Here is a 20,190-nt window from a genome sequence, read left to right on the forward strand (position 1 = left end):
CAGAGGGAAAACCCAGGTGGCTATAGGGAAGTCAAGCAGCATGTCTGGATGCTGGGCAAATGTACTTCACCTGGCTACCAGATACAAAAGACTTATATAGGGGTTGCTTAGGTTCATTTACATGTTGATCGTATAGTGGAATTTGATTAACAATTTATACTTAACAGAAAAGACTATCACAATGCACAGTGGGGCACACCAGATGCCCTCACAGGACCGCCCAATGAGTCACTTGAGTATACAATGTAGTTTTCAGGGACCCTGGTTAACTCCCGAAGATGGGTGGTGACACAATACTTGTTCAAATGCTAATTTGTATGGAGTGAGTTTCTATGGGGCCAGTAAGACAAAGGGGGGCAGGTACTGGTACTTATCAAAACAGTTAAAGTCTGTTCAGACTTCAATAAGGCTTAAGGCTCATAACAGAGACTTGCCTCTCGGGTGTGGTTCAGAGACCTCTTGTGGGATTTTAACATCTTTATCCTAATTTCAGTTGAGGCATTCTGTTAATGGTTTAGCCTGGGGCTTCTATTTCAGTTTCAGGCTACAACTTCAGGCCAGGCCTTCCATGACCAGTTTCAGACCAGGCATTCTATTAATCAATTTTATGATTAATTCTTTGATTCCACACACCCAAAGACTGGGAGCTGTACAAACATGGTAAGAGACACTACTTTCCCCAAATATCCTAAGTCTAAATTAAGACAAGATGCAACAGTTGGGTATAACAGACAATGGATGTAAGTGGGAGAGAAGGGATATGAGAAAAAGCAATGGGAACACAAGATTGCATGGACTCAGTTATATGCATAATTGCAAAATGTTCAGGTTTCAGGTCAGATTTGCTTTTTGGAATGAACGGGACAGATTAATAGAACTATATGGGCTATCCACGTAGCCATTTGATGTAGTATTATTCTAGGTAATGTATGAGTGAAACAACTGGACAGTGTTAGCCCCAAACACCCCAGTCTGGCAGCAGATATTGACCCTGCTGGAGAATATTAAGTGGGTTCTGCTGACTCACTGAGGTAGATGGCTCATTACCCTACCCAAATATAAATGAGGTGGCAGCTGTTCTCTAGAAAGGGAGGATTTGGAGTGTAGGCTGAGCACTCTTGTGGAAGGAACCCTATGATTAGCTAGTCCTGAGCAGAGATTTTGTGCTGAGCTTTATTTTATTGTAAATTTCTTTATAATAAAGTCAAACCAAAGAATAGGGGTGAATTTTGACTCTATGAAGTGTGTGGATTTTTTTCTTTCAGTCAATTAGGAAAAACACTGGCACACAAAATGTCAATAGGCACTTTTTATACATTGAAAAATAATTGGCCTGAATCTCCTTTCATTCACTTTGGTAAAATAGGTGTAAAACTTCTAAGAGATGATATTCTTTAAGGAAGATATTGGTCTGGAATCTTTGCTCCACAAAGGCAGTTTGCACCACATAAATGTTAAAATGCATAGGCTGGAGATACCATTGGAGGGTTCTCCTTGTGAAAGAAAACTCTCCACTGCCAGAAGGCTGCAGGTGTCCAAAGTGGGAGTCAACGTGGTTCAACATGATGGAATTTCTATATTTACTAGGAAATTACTTTTTAAAAAGTCCCTACATTAACAGAACATTAAAGTTGCAAATACAACTACTCAAAAGTTAGGAAATGTAATAATTAAAATTACCCAGGCAACCTTAATTCTATCCATTTGGGCATATGCATTATGATACAGTCTTTCATTACATGATCACATACTATTTTTCCCACAGGAACCCTGCCTCATTCAATGCACAGGATAGACAGTGCTCAGGGAATGAATTAGGATTGTGTAGTGACAGATTCTTTTGTCTCTAGGATCCCTTCCTCATTTCTTGCAGAAATTAGAAGATATGTAGTGAAGGAAGCGAGGGACTTCAGGAAGAGAAAGGATGGTCTGCCTCATGGTTTAGGCAGTTCAATGCTGCCCTGAAGAATTGGATTCTATCTCAGCCCCTGCCACAGAGTCCTGTGATGCTGGGCAAGTCACTTAACCCAGACTCTTCACAGGTCTGTGTGTTCCACACTTTTTTGGGTGTCCAATTTGAGACATCTGGTGTGTGATTGGCAAAAATGCTGAGCATTCACAATTGCAACTGAAGTTAATGAGAGATCTGTGTTAAATAAATAAAGTGCTATACAATGCTAAGTCCTCTGAAAAATCAGGCCATATGCATATCAAATTGGGCATCCAAAATTAGTGTACACTTTGACATTAGTACCTTTATATCTCACTTTCCCATCTGTAAAATGGAAATAATAATACCATCTCACCTCACAAGGATGTGTAAAGATAAATTGACTAATGTCAGTGAAGCATTTATATTTGACAGTGATGAGTGATATAGAAAATCCCAGGAGGAAGTTAATAATTCTGTATTCAGTGCAGGGTTTGGATGCTATGCAGTAAATAAGGCATGAGCTATACATTGAACACTAAGAATAAAACAAAATATTGAATAGCTGCATCCATCCTGTGCACTGAATGAAATAGGGGTCCTGTGGAAAAATAGTATGTGACTGTAATTAAATACTGTATCATAAAGTATACCCACTAAGGGGCCAAATTAAGGTTGCACAGGCAACATTAATTCTGGCATTTCCTAACTTTTGAATGCTTGACTATGTAACCTTTATGTTTTAATGCAGATTTTTGTATGCACTGTATTATATATACGTATAAAAATGCAGTGCATATGTATAAAAAATATCAACTTTTCCCAACTGTCTCTTTGCCTATTGGCTGATTTCTTGTAGGCAGTGTGGCAGAAGAGGATTTTGAGAAGGGATCTGAAAGAAAAGACAGTAATAGCTGTACTGATCAGTTCAGGAAGAGCATACCAAGAGTAAGGGTGGTGTGGAATAAAGTGTGAAAATGTTTGTGGGAGAGTCAGACAAGCAGGTGGTGGAATAGAAAAGGCTATGGAGGGAGCAATAAAATACATCAGCAGGTAAGGAGGAAGTGGCAGATTATTGAGAGGCCTTGAAGATAAAGACGAGAAGCTTGAAGTTGATTCAGTTATAAAAACGGATCTAGGGAGTATTCAAAAGAGGAATGGTCAGAGCAATGAGCAAGGAAGTTGATCTTAGCAGATATGTTCTATATGGATCAGAGCGAGGTGTTGGGGAGACCAATGAGGAAGAAGTTAAAATAATCAAGATGGGTGGTTAGAGAGTTGGACAAATTCTAGTTTTTTGGACACAAAGCTAGTTTTCAGTAAAGGAAACATTTTGATAACTATTTATAACAGTTATAACATTTTTGATAAAAAAGTAATAATATTATCTATTAAAAAATCACATGAAGAATTTTGAAAAACAGTTGTTTCAAGACCTGCAAAATGAAAACAATTTCAAAATTTCATTTTTTGGTGTGATTTTTTCCCCCCAACAACCTTTAACTATTGCTGATAATTGGCATTCCAAGAGCAACCAAAAGAACTGCTCCATTGTGAACCTCTTTAACGAAATGCATGCAGTACTAGCCCTTCAAATAAAGATACCACCTTCTACCATCTTCTACTGATGTTTTCCCCATGTATCCAACCTGAGTCTTCTCCAGACTGATCCTCAGCCAGCCGGCTTTCATTCAAGCCCCTGTATACATAAGGTGACCAGACGTCCTGATATTTTCAGGACCATCCTGATATTAGGGGCTTTGCCTTATACAAGCAATTATTATCCGTCTCGTCCTGATTTTTCACACTTGCTATCTGGTCACCCTATGTATAGAACAGACACTGTGAAAGTCAAGAGATAGTGCCGTCCAAGTTTAAGGAAAAGAAATGTTGAATGTTATCTGCATACTGATGTCACTGTCTCCCTTTATATGCAGCACTGAGCTTTACAAACACATAAGAAAATACAGTCTTTACTCTATGAATCTTGGTGTTTTAGAGAATCATCAAGGAAAACTTAGGAAGAAATGGGATTTAAAAAAGAACAAGGAGCTCACTTGGTACACAGGAAGAAGAGGCTGTTCCAACGATAGGGAATTGTATGTGTAAAAAGGCATGAAGAAGATAGCGGGAAATGAGTCAAACAGAATACATGAAGGTTGGAGTGGCGAAAAAAGTGCAGTTACTCTATTCAAGCACCTTTCTCAATCCCAGAATCTGCACACAGTCTCAGAAGATATGAATGTTTCTGCTGAACTAACCAACAATTTAATAGTTAATGTTAACAATTTTTTATCAGGAGACTTCAGAATCACCACCTGTTGAGCTGAATAAAGGCACTTCACACCTGTCAGATCTATTGACCCTGAATCTCTTCTCATTTACATCAGTTTTCCATTGGTATGACTCCATTGACTTAAATTAAATTACTTATGATTTACACCTATGTGACACAGTTTCTGTCTATCTGAAGACTCAGTTGGACAGCCCTGCGTTGGTTTTATATTTTGATCTGTTGCAATCATAAGGTTCAGAAACTTCATTTATTGTAAACTAAAGCAAACCTTCTGCAGCAACTGATGAGGCCAAATGAAACATGCAGGTGCTGTGTTCTATTGCATACTAACTCAATCTGACTCTGGGGAGCACTAAGGAGAGGAGATTGGTCAGGACAAAGGGGGCAAGAGGAGTTGTAGGGGAGAATCAGATGAGATGAGATGTAGGCAGTGATGTAGTTATGCAGAGCATTGATGTTTAGGCAGAGGAGCTTGAACTTCAAGCAGAATAGGAAAGTAAATCATAGATAAAGGGATACAAGGAAGGGAAAGGGAATATGACTACAGTGTCAGGATAGAAAGATAACTTTCTCTTCAGTGTTTTAGATAGATTGGAGAGAGGAGAAGGCAAAGGACGGGAGACCAGAGAAGAGGAGGTTGCAATAACCAAGGTAAGAGTTGACCAGGATTTCAGTAGTTGGCTCAGAGAGAAAGTATACTACAGTATTTATTTTATTATTACCATTTTATTGTAGAGTATCTCTTTATTAGTGGCATTTCTGTTTGTAATTTCTTCCATTTTCAATTAAGACAACAAGACAACTTCATAGAATCGTAGACTGGAAGGGACCTGGCGAGGTCATCTAGTCCAATCCCTTGCACTTATGTCAGGACCAAGCATATCTAGACTATCTCTGACAGGTGTTTGTCTAACCTGCTCTTAAAAGTCTACGATGATGGAGATTCCACAACATCCTTAGACAATTTATTCCAGTGATTAACTACCTTGACAGTTAGGAAGTTTTTCCTAATGTCCAGCATAAAGTGCCCTTACTACAATTTAAAACCATTGCTTCTTGTCCTATCCTCAGAGGTTAAGGAGAACAATTTTTCTCCTTCTTCCTTGTAACAATCTTTTATGTACTTGAAAACTGTTATCATGTCTCCCCTCAGTCTTCTCTTCTCCAGACTAAACAAACCTTTTTTTTCAATCTTACTTCATAGGTAATGTTGCCTGCAAGTAGTCCTGTTTCTCTGATAATTTGGAAGGTCAGACTAGATGATCATAATGGTCCTTTCTGACCTTAAAGTCTATCTATGTTTTCTAGACCTTTAATCATTTTTGTTGCTCTTCTCTGGACTTTCTCCAATTTGTCTATATCTTTTCTGAAATGTGGCACCCAGATCTGGACACAATACTCCAGTAGAGGATTAATTAGTGCATAGTAGAGCAGAAGAATTACTTCTCGTGTCTTGCTTACAACACTCCTGCTAATACATCCCAGAATGATGTTTAATATTTTTGCAACAGTGTTACACTGTAGACTCATATTTAGCTTGTGATCCACTATGAAGGCCAGATCCCTTTCTGCAGTACTCTCTCCTAGGGAGTCATTTCCATTTTGTATCTGTGAAACTGATTGTTCTTTCCTAAGTGGACTACTTTGCATTTGTCCTTATTGAATTCCATCCTATTTACTTCAGACCATTTCTCCAGTTTGTCCACATAATTTTGAATTTTAATCCTGTCCTCCTATCCCCTCCTAGCTTGGTATATCCACAAATTGTATAGAAGTACTCTCTATGCCATTATCTAAATCATTGATGAACATATTGAACAGAACCAGACCCAGAACTGATCCCTGCGGGACCCCACTTGATATGCCCTTCCAACTTGACTGTTAACCACTGATAACTACTCTCTTGGAACAGTTTTCCAACCAATTATGCACCCACCTTATAGTAGTTCCATCTATGTTGTATTTCCCTCATTTGTTTATAAGATGGACATGCAAGACAGTATCAAAAGCCTTACTAAAATCAAGATATATCACATCTACTGCTTCCCCCCTGTCCACAAGGCTTGTTACTGTGTCAAAGAAAGCTATCAGGTTGGTTTGACATGATTTGTTCTTGATAAATCCATGCTGATTGTTACTTATCACCTTATTATCTTCTCAGTGTTTGCAAATTGATTGCTTAACAATTTGCTCCATTATTTTTCAGAGTACTGAAGTTAAGCTGACTGGTAGGTAATTCCCCAGGTTGTCCTTATTTCCCTTTTTATAGATTGGCACTATATTTTGCTCTTTTCCAGTCTTCTGGAGTCTCTCCCATCTTCCATGACTTTTTGAAGATAGTCGCTAATGGCTCAGATATCTCCTCAGTCAGCTCCTTGAGTTTTGTCAAACAACAAAAAAGAAGAAAGAAAAATGTAACAAAAAGGAAAATGGTAACATTTGCTTTTTGATTCTATTTCACAAATAAATGTAATTTAGAGTTTTGCATAACTGAATTGGTGTTGCAATATTAGCCTAGACAATATCAGAATATGTATAGTTGCCTTCTATTGGAAAGGTTTGTATGTTTGGAACTACAGTTTCTCACACACACTTTTGCAAAATTGAAATTTGGGATGTAGTGCAAATGTTATTTAAAGGCATATTATACCATGTAATGTATAATAACCTACTGTATAGTGTATAATGTCACATCATATGACCTTTTGAGAGATTGTTTTTGGTTAAATAAGATAGATGCAATGAAAACACTTGAATGTAGTATATATTTGGATATATATTGATTTGTTTGTAAATATGAAGTATATATGTAGCTTAAAACTAGGCTTGGCAGAATTCATTTTTAATGTTTGACAGATAATATTGTTATTAATTTTTAAGCATTTCCCCCATTTTAATTGATTTAAATTTTAACAGTTGTGCAAAATTATGGGTTTTAAGCATTTTTTAAATTTTTTATTTAGTTAAATTTTCACAGTTGCAGGAAGTTATGGTGGGCAGACAATGGGGGGAGTCAAACAATAACTATTTAATGACAGTAGAATTTGAGATTCAAAAAGTTAAAGTTTTGTAACCATTAAAACACAAATTGTCAACATCAAATGTCAAAATATACAAAGTAAACAGTCTTAAATCAAACTCTACTAAGATTTCAAATAACCTTTTTCTTACTTTGCCTATTTGTAAATTTCTATTACTATTGATGGAAATAATATTTTTAATCAGTTTGTGTGTGTATGATGAAATTGATGTTTATCAGCATTTACTGATAAAAATCTAATCCTTCCAAGTCTACTTAAAATCCATAATGAAAACCACAGGTAATATATAGTTGAAAGCAATTTCAATTTTTTTCAATATTGTGTTAGTGCCCAGAGACCCCAATCACATTTGGGGGCCCATTGCTTTAGGTACTATATAAACACATACAAACATAAGATCCCTGCCGTGAAGAGCTTCAATCTAAAAAGCAGCTCAAATGCCTAATGCAGCTCAATAAAATAGAGAAACATAGAGGAAATGATTACATCATACAAGCAAAGTGATTAAGGTGTGAAATGCCCACATTGTTAATTGTATTTATTATTCATTTATTATTATCATTAATTGCAGTTGTACCTTCTTCTTCTTCGAGTGACACCTCCAATACAGATGTTGTCAGCCATCACCTTCCATCTTTTGCTGTCATGACAGCATTGCAAAACTTCCACTCTCCTTTGAATACCAGCCCATCTGGCGATTTTTCCAGTGTAGTGGGCTTTCTTCCTCTTCCTGGTTTGCCTGTGATCTTGCTTGACAGTATGAGTGCTGGAATCAAGTTGCTCTGGGATTGATGAACAATATGTTCGCACAAAGATGTTATTCTCCTACCTAGGATCTCAAGTAATTGTGCTGTTTTTAAATTCATGCTTCTCATCACCTCATCATCTGTAGTTCTGGTTACCCAGCTGTATTATTTTTCCGATTTTCCAGTAGTCAATTTTATACGGGATGCCTGGTAACCCACATCACTGCATCTAGTACTCTATATTACACTGTCCTGCATAGGTACAAGGAAGTGCTGATTGCCAGTTAGACTACAAGACTTCTTTATAGATTTAATTATACATCTTCCTATATCTAATGGTGATTTACTAGGTGAGTAGTTTCACAGTGATGCCCCCAAATCTCTTCTGTGAGCAAATGCCGTTGACCCCTGGATATTCATCTGCCTTTCCAGAATCGCTTCTGGTAGGGCAATTGCATGCCACTATGGTTAGGATTGGCTACAGACTTATTTAATCATGGCCTACATTTTCCATGTCCAGTACCGTTTTGTGGGTTTTGTGGTATTTATTTGATAGGGGCATCAGTGCCACCACACTGCTGTTCCACCACACCTTGTCAGTACAGTGGTCAGATTATCTGCAATAGCTTATTTGACAGGTGTCCCTGGTTATATTGCAGCTAGCCTTCATAGCTGAAGGCCACTCCACAATCTGAATCCATGGACATGCTTGGTGGTAGATGCCGCTGTCCTGGGATGAATACCCAGGGCACCTAGGACCCAAATCATAGGCTAGTACCTCATTGTGCTAAGGCACTGTATGAACACACACAAAAAGACAGTTCCTGTCTGAAGGAATTTATAAGCATCTGTTTCTTCTTTCTTTCTTTCTTTTTATATATGTATGTACTTATTTATTTACTTAGTATAGGATGGGGCTGGGGTTAGGAATGGCAAAAGGGGTTGAATAAATAGGAGCAAGAAAGTGGATTAAAATAAGGAAGGGAAAGATAAACTGAGGGGGGAAATGGAAATGAGTACAGGAGAGGAAGGCGAGAAGTATGGAAACAGGAATAGTGAGACTAGAAACAGAGGGATTGTGAGGCAGATGGACAGAAGAAGAGGATAAACAATGAATTAGCACACAGAAAATAATTACTTTTATGACAAATTGTACAAAGGGCCAGATTCTATTTTCACTCACACTAGTCAAAGTAACTGCACTGACATTTTTAAAGGTATATGCTCTATTTGGGTTCCAGACAGACGTTTTTCCAAGTCAGCCTTCAAATTAATTGTAGCACGCTAATAAATTGTAGGATTGAAGTCTATGTAGTTTTAAAGCTTTCTGTTCACTACCACTTTCCAAGTATTCTCATTTGCCAAATAGTGGTAGATACTTATTTTATCCAAATATTCCCTCTTCCTCCTTGAAGGCGGTCATAATTCTAGAGGCTCTGGGCCAAATTCTGTCCTCAGTTATAGTGATGTAAATCCTGATAGTGTTTAGGCTGAAGAGGGAGTCCTTGAATAAATGGAATTCTGGAACAAGAGTCTAATCGTTTGTTCGCATGTGTGAATACTTGGGAATGTTGGCGGTGGTAGGAGTAAGTTTTAAACTACATATGTTCTAATCCCACAGTTCATTACACCTGATTTGAAGCTGGCTTGATAAACTCGTCAGAATTCCTGTGAAAACCTAAACCCTTTAAAATATGCCAAATATTTGATTTCTCCTTCTCAGTGCAAACACAATGGACTTCTAGGTGCCACACTTTTACTTCATGAGACATAGAAGGATATCACTTTTCACATGTCATTACTTTTACCATTGGTTCAGCTTGGTGAATTTATTTACTCCCAGTCAATAAATTAGAACTTTTGTAGTGAAGCTGCTGACATCAGACCTGTCCATAAGAGCTGTGGTGTGGAAAGTATAAATACATCAGTTTCAGATTCATGGCGTTCATGAAGAGATATTTTACACTTTTTTATTTTTTTTATTTTTGGGGTTACAGCAAGTGCTTTCAAACCATAAGACAGAACTGATTAATTTTAATGATTTTTTAAAATAAGGTCAGCCTCATCATGGATCTATAGGTGACAAAACAGATGAGACTAGATACAGCAATGCTTGTATTGGGGAGCATAGGTGTCTATGCCATACCCTCACTTTTCACTGCTGTCAGTTGAAAAAATAATTAAAAAATAGTTGGTATATGCTATAACTTTTTTCCAAGTTTGAATAATCAGACAATGAATTCAAAACTAGGATTTGTGATCCTTTAGGGGAATTACAATTAGCAAAACTCCAGTATAAAATACACATATTTCTAAAATTGCAAGCATAAGTGTTCAAATATAAACATGAACTTTACATTTTGGTGTCCTACTGATAATGATCTGTAGTAATGCGCTAGGGACTCACATGCCATTGCTAGTTTAAGTCTCCTGCTGGGACAGCAGTAGAGACACAGTGCTCAATGGCTACTCTTTTGACTGATTAAATAGAATTACAGATTGCCTCTACAGATCCTGATAAAGCAAGCACTTAAGCACATGCAGAAGTCCATCCCTGTTAAAAAAAAACACTGAAAATGACATGTTTAAGTCCCATTGACTTCAATGGGACTTAAACACATGCGTAAAGTTAAGCATCTATTTAAGCATTGTTCCAGAATAAGGATATTTTAATGAACAGAGAAAAGAGTCACATTTGTTCCTCTGCAGTTAGAAGGGCGGCCAAAGTATGTAGACCATTGTTAAATGGTAAGTTAAATTTGTTTTGATTCTCAGATACAGACAACCCATAAAACAAAGAAATAAAATAAATAAAAAAATAAAATAAATGAAATGGAAGAATATATAATTTTATTTTTTGTTGAATCTTAAACATTTCTCTAGTTTTTATGTATTTAATTAGCTGAACATTTTTCTATTTTGGTCCAAACCATTTACAATATAAACTTGAAGAATCCCTCACTGTGGATGTAAATTAACATTATTAAAATTGTCATCCTTTCATAGTTATTTAGACCTTTTTCATTATCACCTCATTTCTTTCTTGCTTCAGGCATAAAAATAGCATGTGTGACATTGTACTACCATAGGTGCGGTTAACCATAATGGGACACGCACGTTTCCCCCCACATCAACAGGTGTCCTAGCCTTTCCATGGCATCTACATGTCTCTTCCCACCACCACCATGTAGTAATGGTGTCACCGAAATGTTTGGCTTGGGCGATTGGCTTCAGTCTGTCTCAGGGTGGAAGGAATTAGATATATTGTGACAAAAGAAGATGGAATATTTCCGGCATGAGAATCATTAGCCAAACACATCAAGGGCAGGAGAAGAACCCAGCCCTTCAGTTGCTCTGCTCCTCAGGGGCAATGCGCCGCCGCACATTCCCGCGCGGCTCCCTGCCATTTGTGATTGCTGTGCGAGAGGCTTGCAGAGGTGGGATGCAAGTGGGGCAAGCAGCTTGACTGACTGACCCGTGCTCCTTACACAGGCATGAGGCTCTCTCCGGGGGCGCATTGCACAGCGTGGTTGACATGAATTGATGCAGGGTGGAGAGGACAGGGCTGCCTCTCTGGGTGGGAGGGAGCAGAGCAGGAGAAAGAGCTGGATTAACTAGCGCTACGAGACGCTGAGCTCTCCAGGTCCTCGAAAAAGCGGGCGTGAGTCCCATGGCTAGAGAGGGGGAAGCAGCCGCGCAAAGGAAGTGCGCAGCCTCCATTTTGGCAGAGGGAGCGAGGAAACGCCTGGCTCTCGGTGGCTTGCCGCCTTTGCCGCTATGAGCCCTGCGGAGCACCCTAGGGCATTGCCAGGGGCGCCCTGCGTGTGTCACTGCAGGGCAGGGGCGCTTCAAACTGGCCCCTTACTGAGCCCCAGCTTGGTCTGAATTGGTCCCAAGTTCCCCGCAGCAGCTTCCGACAAAATGGAGGACGTTACCACCACCACCACCAGCAGCAGCAGCTCCTCCAGGAGCCATGGCGGCTGCTGACAGGGCTCCCTCTCCCCGCGTGGGCGGAGGGTCAGCGGGAGTCCTGGGTGGAGGAGGCGAGGAGACTCCTCCCTGGGGCATGGTGTGTGGGGGTGGGATGGAGGGTCTCTGCCCCCGGGGAGAGACGGTGCACTCTCTCGCTCTCCTGTGTGGAAGGGTTTCCATTAGCCACACTTTGTAGCTCATGGCAATGGCCCCAGGTTCACAGCCCTGCCGGGAGGCGGGGCCCAAACCTCCAAGAAGCTGGGGCTGAGCTGTGCCCGCCCTGCCCTCGGCGGGCATTACCCCGTGCCCACGGCTGGGGCTGGTGCCCATGGGGACTCAGCACAAGGATGGGATGAGCAATACTCTGCCCACCCCAGCACTTGTCTGGATGAATGTGGCCAGCCTAGCACCCAAACTTCTGCAAGTTACTGGGAACCGGAGCAGAGCCTCGTCGCCTCCCAGCCCCAATACCCGGGTATTAAAGCTGCTGCTGCTGGTGGGCACTGGGCAATGAAATTCGGGTTTCTCTAACCTGATGGATCAAAGTGGGAAGACCTGGGGGCGTGGTTAGAAGAAAGATTGGCAACTTTTAGACCCAACCAGCTGCAGGGCGCTATAATGGACGGACAGTCCGTCCAATCGGCTTGCCTAGAGTTAAAGCCCGCCCTCTATGGAAACCAATGGGCGGGCTAGGGAGGCCGTTCTTCCCCAAGCTCGGTTGGCCCTGCTCCTCCTTCCCCTCGCTAGCAGCTGCGCTTAGCCCGGGACTGGACCGAGTTAGAGTTGAGGCGGCGGAGGAGTAGCGCGGAGTGCGTGTGACGGGGGGAGGGGGAGACCCGTGCCCGTGAGCGGTGGGGAGCTGGGTAAGGTGGGGACGCGGAGCGCCGCACCCAAGGGGCGGACCGGGGGCAGCTGGAGGCGCAGAGCTGCCCCCAGGGCTGGGATGGGAGCCGCCGTGCCTCACAGCCACCCGGGCTAAGTACCCCACTGTGGCGTCGCTGCTGCTGCCGCCTCTCGTCTCGCCCCGGAGGGGGAGCCGGGCAGCCCCGCTGGCAACCTCGGTCCGGTCTGGTGGCGGGGAAAGGGGGTAAATCGAGGGTGGGGCGGGCCGGGGCAGAACCGGGGGCGCGCTGGGGCATTTGGGGGGAGGGGTGGTTCAGTTTTAGCGCCTCCTATTTTAACCCTCCCCCTCCCCCTCGGGGCCCTCGGCTGTTGTTCTGCCCCGCTTCCTCCTCCGTTCTCGCCCCCTCTTTCCCCTCGCGGGTGCCTCCCTCCTGCCTTGCCCGGCGCTGCGCGCCGCGGATCCTGCTGCCGCCGCTGCTCCCCGTCCCCTCCCGTATTGTTTGGCTGGGTGTCTCTAATGGCGGACAGAAGGCGGCAGTGCTGCCGGCCGACTGCAGGGGGGCAAACCCGAGACCCGGGGCAACTGCGGGGGGAGCGTGCAGGGCGCAAGGGCGTTATCCCAGCACAGAGGGGTGGCTGCTGAGGGGTCTGTGCCCCCTGCGGCAGGGGGCTCCGCTGAGTGGCTGCTTAGGCAAGTTAGCAGGTAATAATCCCCCTTTCCTCGTCTCTGCTGCTTTCTTGCCCCTTCCCAAGAAAGCCCCTGGGGCAGCTCCCTGCAACCCTCCCTTCAGCGATGTCTTCTTGGGGCGATACCCCACAACCAGCTGGGAAGGGCATGTGTGGGAGTGAGGGAAGTTGCGGGCAATGCAGGTAATGCCTGCCCAGGCAAAGGGGACACTGCTGGCTCTCCTCCCCCCTCCCCCCCCGGCCGCATGTTAACTCCATGCCTTTCCCCTAGGCTCCAGCCCAGTTTGGTGCAGCCTTGGCAGAGACCAGCAAGGAGAGGAGCTCCATTGTGAGTGCTATTTATGTATCTATTTCTGCCTCAAGTAGCCCTGCCTTTGGGGAGGGCTCAACCCCCCTCTTCGTTGTTGTGTGGGGATCGGCATCGGGGTAAGAGGAGGAGCGTTCGGGCGAGGGTGGGGGCGATTCCTGGGTGCAGCAGCTGCTGCCCTGCGGGGTGAAGCCCTAGTAATGGCTGTGAGGCGGCTCCTCCTCGGGGTGGGCGCTGCTGCTGCAGGCATCGCTCCTGCAATACCAACTCCAGCAAGCAGACGACGGGCTCCTGCTGCTGCCGCTGCTCACGTTACTCAGCTCGGGAGGGGGGAGGGCATATTTCGGCTGCCCTCTAGAGTTTTAGATTGTACATTAAAATACACAACGTGACACATTTAGCCATCTTTAATTTTTGTATCTTCCCTGTAACCTGCGTGTAGGAGTAGGGGGAAAGCAGAGATTTAAAATAATCCAGTAATTCGCAGAGCCGCTTCCAGTGTCTGGCCTTTGTGTAGTTGGATCAGTTCTTGCTGCCTGCGGGTTTGCTTGGGTGATTCTGTCGGTGCCGTTGGCGTTTCACGTGTCACAGCAATGTTCCTGCATTAAACAACCATCTGCCTTGCTCTTTCCCCAAAACCCCTGAGGTCACCTGAGAAACCCACAGCTTGTCACTGATCCGTTTCAGTGTCTCATCTGTATGGGATTTTCAAAGCAGATTGTGTTCTCTGTTGGGTGTTAGGTCACCTAAGGAGAGGCCAACTATTTATCCCTATTCACATAGGATCAGAATATAAACTTGTCGCAGGTTTGCACCTTTTCAGTAATGTTCTTTTTTGCGCTCTGTGGAATCCCAAAATTACAAAGTAGCGCAGTGAAGGCGAAAGTAATACCAGTGTCTATAGACACAATGTATTTTGAGAGCTCATGAGACTGGGTGCTGTCGGTATTGCAGGGTTTTGCCACTAGAGGCCGCTGCAACGATCTATTGATTGCACTGAAAAATCTCTAACAAACGTGCTGGAGGCAGAACAAAACAAGAAGTCAGTACATACTTTGGGCACTAAACTCGGTTTTGTGTAGAAGGATTCCAAATCTTAAAATATTCCTAAACATTTACATTTTGCGTTTGATATATAAATACTACATTGGAAAGTAAAAGAAAGTTCTCTTCTTTTCCTGTAGCATTGGGCTGTAACTTTACTTTGCACTTTTTAGTGTTATATACATAGATGCAGAGACAAGGTGGCTCTCTGAATAAATCCGCAGCTCTAATTCTCTGGCATTCAGGTTTGGATTTCTTCTGAAGTTCTAAAATGACCTTACTGACCATTAGAACTCACACAGTCTCTGATTATTAAAGAGACCGTTTTAATACAATTTCTGATTTGCCGCAGTACCTTATTTTTATGTTTCAATTCTGCCTCTGGTATAAGGCTACCTTCCAGCTTCAGCTCTGATTTATTATACTGGAATGTCTAATGGCTACTGTAGACTTTGTCTATAGCAGTGTTTCTCAACCTTTTTGATGCCGGGGACAAGTTTCCTATTCTGTGTCAGGGAGATCTCAGGGACTGATGCCGGACCGTGGACTGTTTGTTGAGAAACGCTGGTCTGTAGTACATATTACTGTAATATTTAAGTTCTGAGTAACATACCTTATGTCAGCATTGTAAAATTCTACTGGCCTGCTCACCCAGGGCAAGTAACTATTTTTGGATGAGTGAGTAAATATAATTAGGTTTATTTATCATCATCACCACCACCACTATCATGATGGCAAAGGGAAGGCAAGTATGTTGTATGGTTGCCGGCTCAAAGACAAAAATAGCCTTATGTAATACTCTTCTGTATAAAGTATTGATAAGAACCAAACATCTTGAACCATAATGGTGTTCTAAAGGATGATGTTGGAGTGTAGGTACATGTGTAGAGCAAATCTCTTTTTACAAAGACTCTATTTAACCATGTTACTTCACTAAGTCACTCTTAATTCTTCATCGACCCTAAATCTTTCATTCCATTCTACTGTTGCTTTTTCTTTGGAATAAAATGTTTTGCGGGATTGTTTTGACAAGTATATAAAAACAAAGTGAATGTGAAATTCTGTATCTTCTATGAATTGAGCTTGTGCAAAATAAGGACCAAGGTTTCAGTGGATTTCTTTTCCAACTCTTTTAGTAGATTTTGTTGACTTTGTCGTGACTTACCTGTAACAGGGATTCTCAGACCTTTTGAGCTGGGGACCCCCTTTGAAAATATTTCAGGCTGTGACGACCCCTCCCAAAAGTGATGATCCCCCCCATGCCATGCCATCCTTACCCACATGCATGGGGGCTGATAGCTTGGAACCCCACCCCATAATAATCTCATGACTCCCAGTTAGAGAACCCCTCTGTTATGCCTTGTCCAGCACTGCCATTTTTACATTTCTGTGGCATCTTTCATTCCAAAATCATTATTTATTGTACAAAGAACTGCTGAAATCTAGCTTACATCTTTTATGGTGGATGGCAACCACCAGACACACTGGACAATAGAGGAAATGGAAAATTTGATCAATGACATTAGGGTCAGTATTGCTGCTAATGGAAAAATGCTATAAAATCTTCTATGCTTGCGCACCACGGTAACACGGTTTGTGTTAGATATTCTTCCAAAAGGCCTATTTTCCTCAAATGGCAATGATTTCTAAAGTACTCTAGAATGATGAAGGGCTGTGGTACAGGGAGTCTAGTTGGATCAAAACTGTTGTGGAGAGAGCTTAGTTGTCTCCTCCAGGAAGCTGGGTAAAACACTTGTTTAATGTAGACCTTATAACTCTGTGTTCAGAGTCTTCTTGGCTAGCAGAATTCAGTTTTGTTTCCTCTGAGTAGTTGAAAGCAGTTCATTGCAACTTGTTTTAGTGTTAAAGCTAATTTTTTGCCTCAGTGATTTAGTCTTGTTGCCTTCCTAGAGCCTGTGACTTACTAGATTTCTCTTTGAACTCTGTGCCTTACTGCCTGTAGGCTACCTGCTAGTCACAAATGTTGCTGAAAGTGGAAATTGTCTTTCTGAACTGTTGGTTCCTTGTGCTCTTCATGCAGGATCAAAGCTTGCTTCCTCGTCTCTTGAGTTTTAATACTATTAGGAGAAATCTTTCACCTGAAAAAAGTTAAGAAATGGACTAGGAGTACAAAGACACCTATGGTATATAGTTAACTTTTATGCCCTTTTCACCTGATACCTTGATATATTGATTAAACTCAATTTGTCTGCATTTAAATAGTGATTTTTTTTGTGGTCTAAGGCCTCTTCCAGTTTCTGGAAGTGATCAGTTACAAATCAATCTGTGAAACTTTGGCCACTAGATATCAATGAAGCCAAGATTTTTTTTTAGGATTCAGTAAAAGGATTATGTATATATGGATGATAGCATCTACAGTTACATGAGATAGGATTTAAAAATTTTTTTTTTTTAAGAAGAATAAAAATGTAGTGCTTCAAGACTTAAGATAATCACTAACTGACACGAGTTAAGAAACTTCTTACAAACAGTTATTTCATAATTGTCTGCTAAAGGGTTTCTTGCACCTTCCTGTGAAGCATTTGGTGCTGGTCATGTACAGGATATTGGCCCAGGTGGACCGCTGTTCTGATCTGATATTGCAATTCCTGTGGAGCCACTTCTCATTTTTATTAACTTTTTTGTTTGAAAATATTATAAAATATTATCTCGTTCACTTTCCTCTGGATCCAAGTGCCCTTCTCCCCACAATTGCAAACATGCTTTTGTCTCTCTCATCTTAAAAACAACCCTCTCTGGACTCCACTTATGCCTCCAACTACTGCCCTTTCTCCTTCCATCTCTAAGCTCATCGAATGCACTGTTTACAATTGCTGTCCTTAGATCCTTTCCAGTTACACCCTAGATGCTCTCCAATCAGGTTTCTGCCCCGTGCCCTCCACTGAACTGCTCTTGCCAAAGTCTCTAAAGATCTCTTCCTATCCAAATCTCTGAATCAGTACTCTGTCCTCTGCCATCTTAGAACATGGTCATCTGTGCTCTTCTTGAAAACTTGGCCTTTTTTGGCTTCTGTGACTGTCCTCTCCTGGTTCTCTTCCTGCCTTTTTAAATCATTCCTTCAGCACGTCCTTTGGAGGATCCTCCTCCTCCTCCTCTCCCTAGCCCCACTTCCAACTTTTGGGGGGTACTACAGGACTGTGCCTTGATTCCCCTTCTCTTCTTCCTCTATACCGTATCTCTAGGTAATCTCAACTACAAACTCAACTGCCATCTCTGTGCTGATAACATATAAATCTTTCTGTACTCCAGACCCATCTCCTGTTGTCCCAGCTAAAATCTCTGACATGTCTGTTAATGTCTAGTTGTCATCTCGAGCTCAGTGTGGCTAAAACAGAGCTCTTGATCTTTCCCCTCCCAAACTCTCTCTCCTACCTCCTTTCTTGATCCTTTGGACAATACCACCCTCCTTCCTGCCGCTCAAACCCGTGAGCTTGGTGACATCTTTGACCTGGACCTCTTTCTAGGTTCTCACATCCTGGCTAAATCTAAATCGTGAATGTTTTTTGCATGACATTCTGAAGATAAGGCCTTTCTTATCCATCCACCTAGCTAAAACTCTTATGCAAGCTCTCATCACCTCATCTCTTGATTACTGCAACATCTTTATCTCTGGTCTTGACAAATGCAGTCTTGCCTGGCTTATGTCCATTTGGAATGCTGCTGTAAATATTGTTTTCTTAGCCCATCACTTTGATCGTGTCACCTCACTATTTGCATCCCTCTCCTGGTTCTTCCTGCTCTACCTCATCAGACATAAGCTGCTTGTCTTTATTTTCATGGCCAGTCCCCACCCTACCTTTCATCATCTCAGTCACTATCGAGATGTCCACTCCTGCTTCCCCTTGGCCCATGTTGCCAGCCTCCATTCCCCATGTATTAAATTTTCAAACAAGCATCATCTTGCTTTCTTCTGTGCAGTTCCTCTGGGAGAGGCTCCTTGCAGACATCTGTAAAGCTATCCTTTTACCTTCCTTCAAAATTCTCCTTGCCGTGATGCCTACAGGAAAACTTGACAATAGCGAGGCTGCTGGGCTGAGACAGTTGGCTGCCATGCTGACCAATACTGTGTGTGTTTCTTTGTGGTCTCCTGATGGTATCCATCTGTTGTCTCTTGTCTTAGACTGTAGGCTTCTTGGGGAAGGGACTACTTTTTGTTCTGTTTGTACCCAGTGTAGTCCTAACTAATGACTAGGGCTTCAAGGTGCTACAATAATAAAAAAGGATACAAACTGTAATCTATTGGTATAGAACTACCATCACTTAGATCTGTGGTTTTGTGGTTCCTGTTTATAATAGGCTTAATTTTCTGTTAAAACATTCTGTATAATCTTTGTTCTCAGATTAAATATTTTAACTTTAACTGAAAAGTAGAATATTAACGTGTGTCAGCTTTTTGCTCACAGACTAGTATTCTAGTTAGTAGTGATGTACCATTTTACATCTGGTGATTGGCTTTTATATAGATCTCTGCATAAATGTGAGACTTTTTTTATTTAGGTTAAAAGAATGGATTCTGCAGTCATCAGAAATTCTGTTGAATTGATGAGTTGTCTATTATCCTTTCATACAGTTTTGGAAAAACAATTCTCTCCCAAAGGATGAGGTTTCTTAGAGTAGATGCAGTCTTATGAAAGTAACCATGCCATTTAAAAATGAGATAGGGCTCTTATATCTAAGCTTGGCAGAATTCAATTTGTATTTTTTAAATTATTTTGATATATTTATTTTTAAGCATTTTTTTCAGTTTATCTATTTTTAAATTTACAGTGGGAGAAGTCATGGTTGGGAGGCTCAGGCAGTGGAGGGGGGGTCAGACTATGTAATGACATTAGATGTTGAAAAACTAAAAAAGTTAAAGCTTTTTAACAATTAACACAAATTATCAACTTCATGTGTCAAAATATGCAAAGAAAAGATCCTTAAATCAAACTCTAAGCTCTCAAGCAGCATTTTTCTTATTTTGTTTATGTAAACTTTGGATGGAAATTTTTTGTCAGCTTCTGTGTATGGTGAAATCGATATTTACCGACAAATCTAATTCTTCCAAGCCCACTTACATCTGAGGTATAGAAAAACGTTTCAAGAAGAATTTTTATTTGAGACCTGGGAAGGATTTTGCAGGAAGGAAACCTGGACAAGTCCTGAGAGATAATGGAATAGGCTGAACTAAGCTCTTCTCTTTCTGACATTGGAGCATCCATAATATCTAGCTGCCATATAAGGAACAATCTGGGCCCTCTGATAGAGGCTGTGTTCAGTGTAGCATCCAGGCCATTAGAGTGATCTGCCCTTGAAGCAAAACA

The 20,190-nt window shown here is 41.7% G+C and overlaps 1 protein-coding gene across 9 annotated transcripts in view; it reads left to right on the forward strand.

Moving 5' to 3' along the window:
• Positions 1–12,306: 12,306 nt before the first annotated feature.
• ZMYM2 (zinc finger MYM-type containing 2) overlaps positions 12,307–20,190 on the forward strand; it is a 155,231-nt gene continuing 147,347 nt past the window's right edge. For 6 of the 9 annotated variants that reach the window (XM_067562832.1, XM_067562831.1, XM_067562836.1 and 3 more), the window contains exons 1-2: positions 12,307–12,848; positions 13,787–13,843. The gene's annotated coding sequence lies outside the window, so the exon portion shown is untranslated. Of the gene's footprint in view, positions 13,073–13,176; positions 13,532–13,786; positions 13,844–20,190 lie in introns of those variants that run through there. The other 3 variants (XM_067562833.1, XM_067562834.1, XM_067562835.1) reach the window with 3 other exon arrangements.

Source organism: Emydura macquarii, unplaced genomic scaffold (genome assembly GCF_026122565.2).
Source record: "Emydura macquarii macquarii isolate MOO-44397 ecotype Brisbane River unplaced genomic scaffold, CSIRO-AGI_Emac_v2 contig_2473, whole genome shotgun sequence".
NCBI lineage: Eukaryota > Metazoa > Chordata > Testudines > Chelidae > Emydura > Emydura macquarii.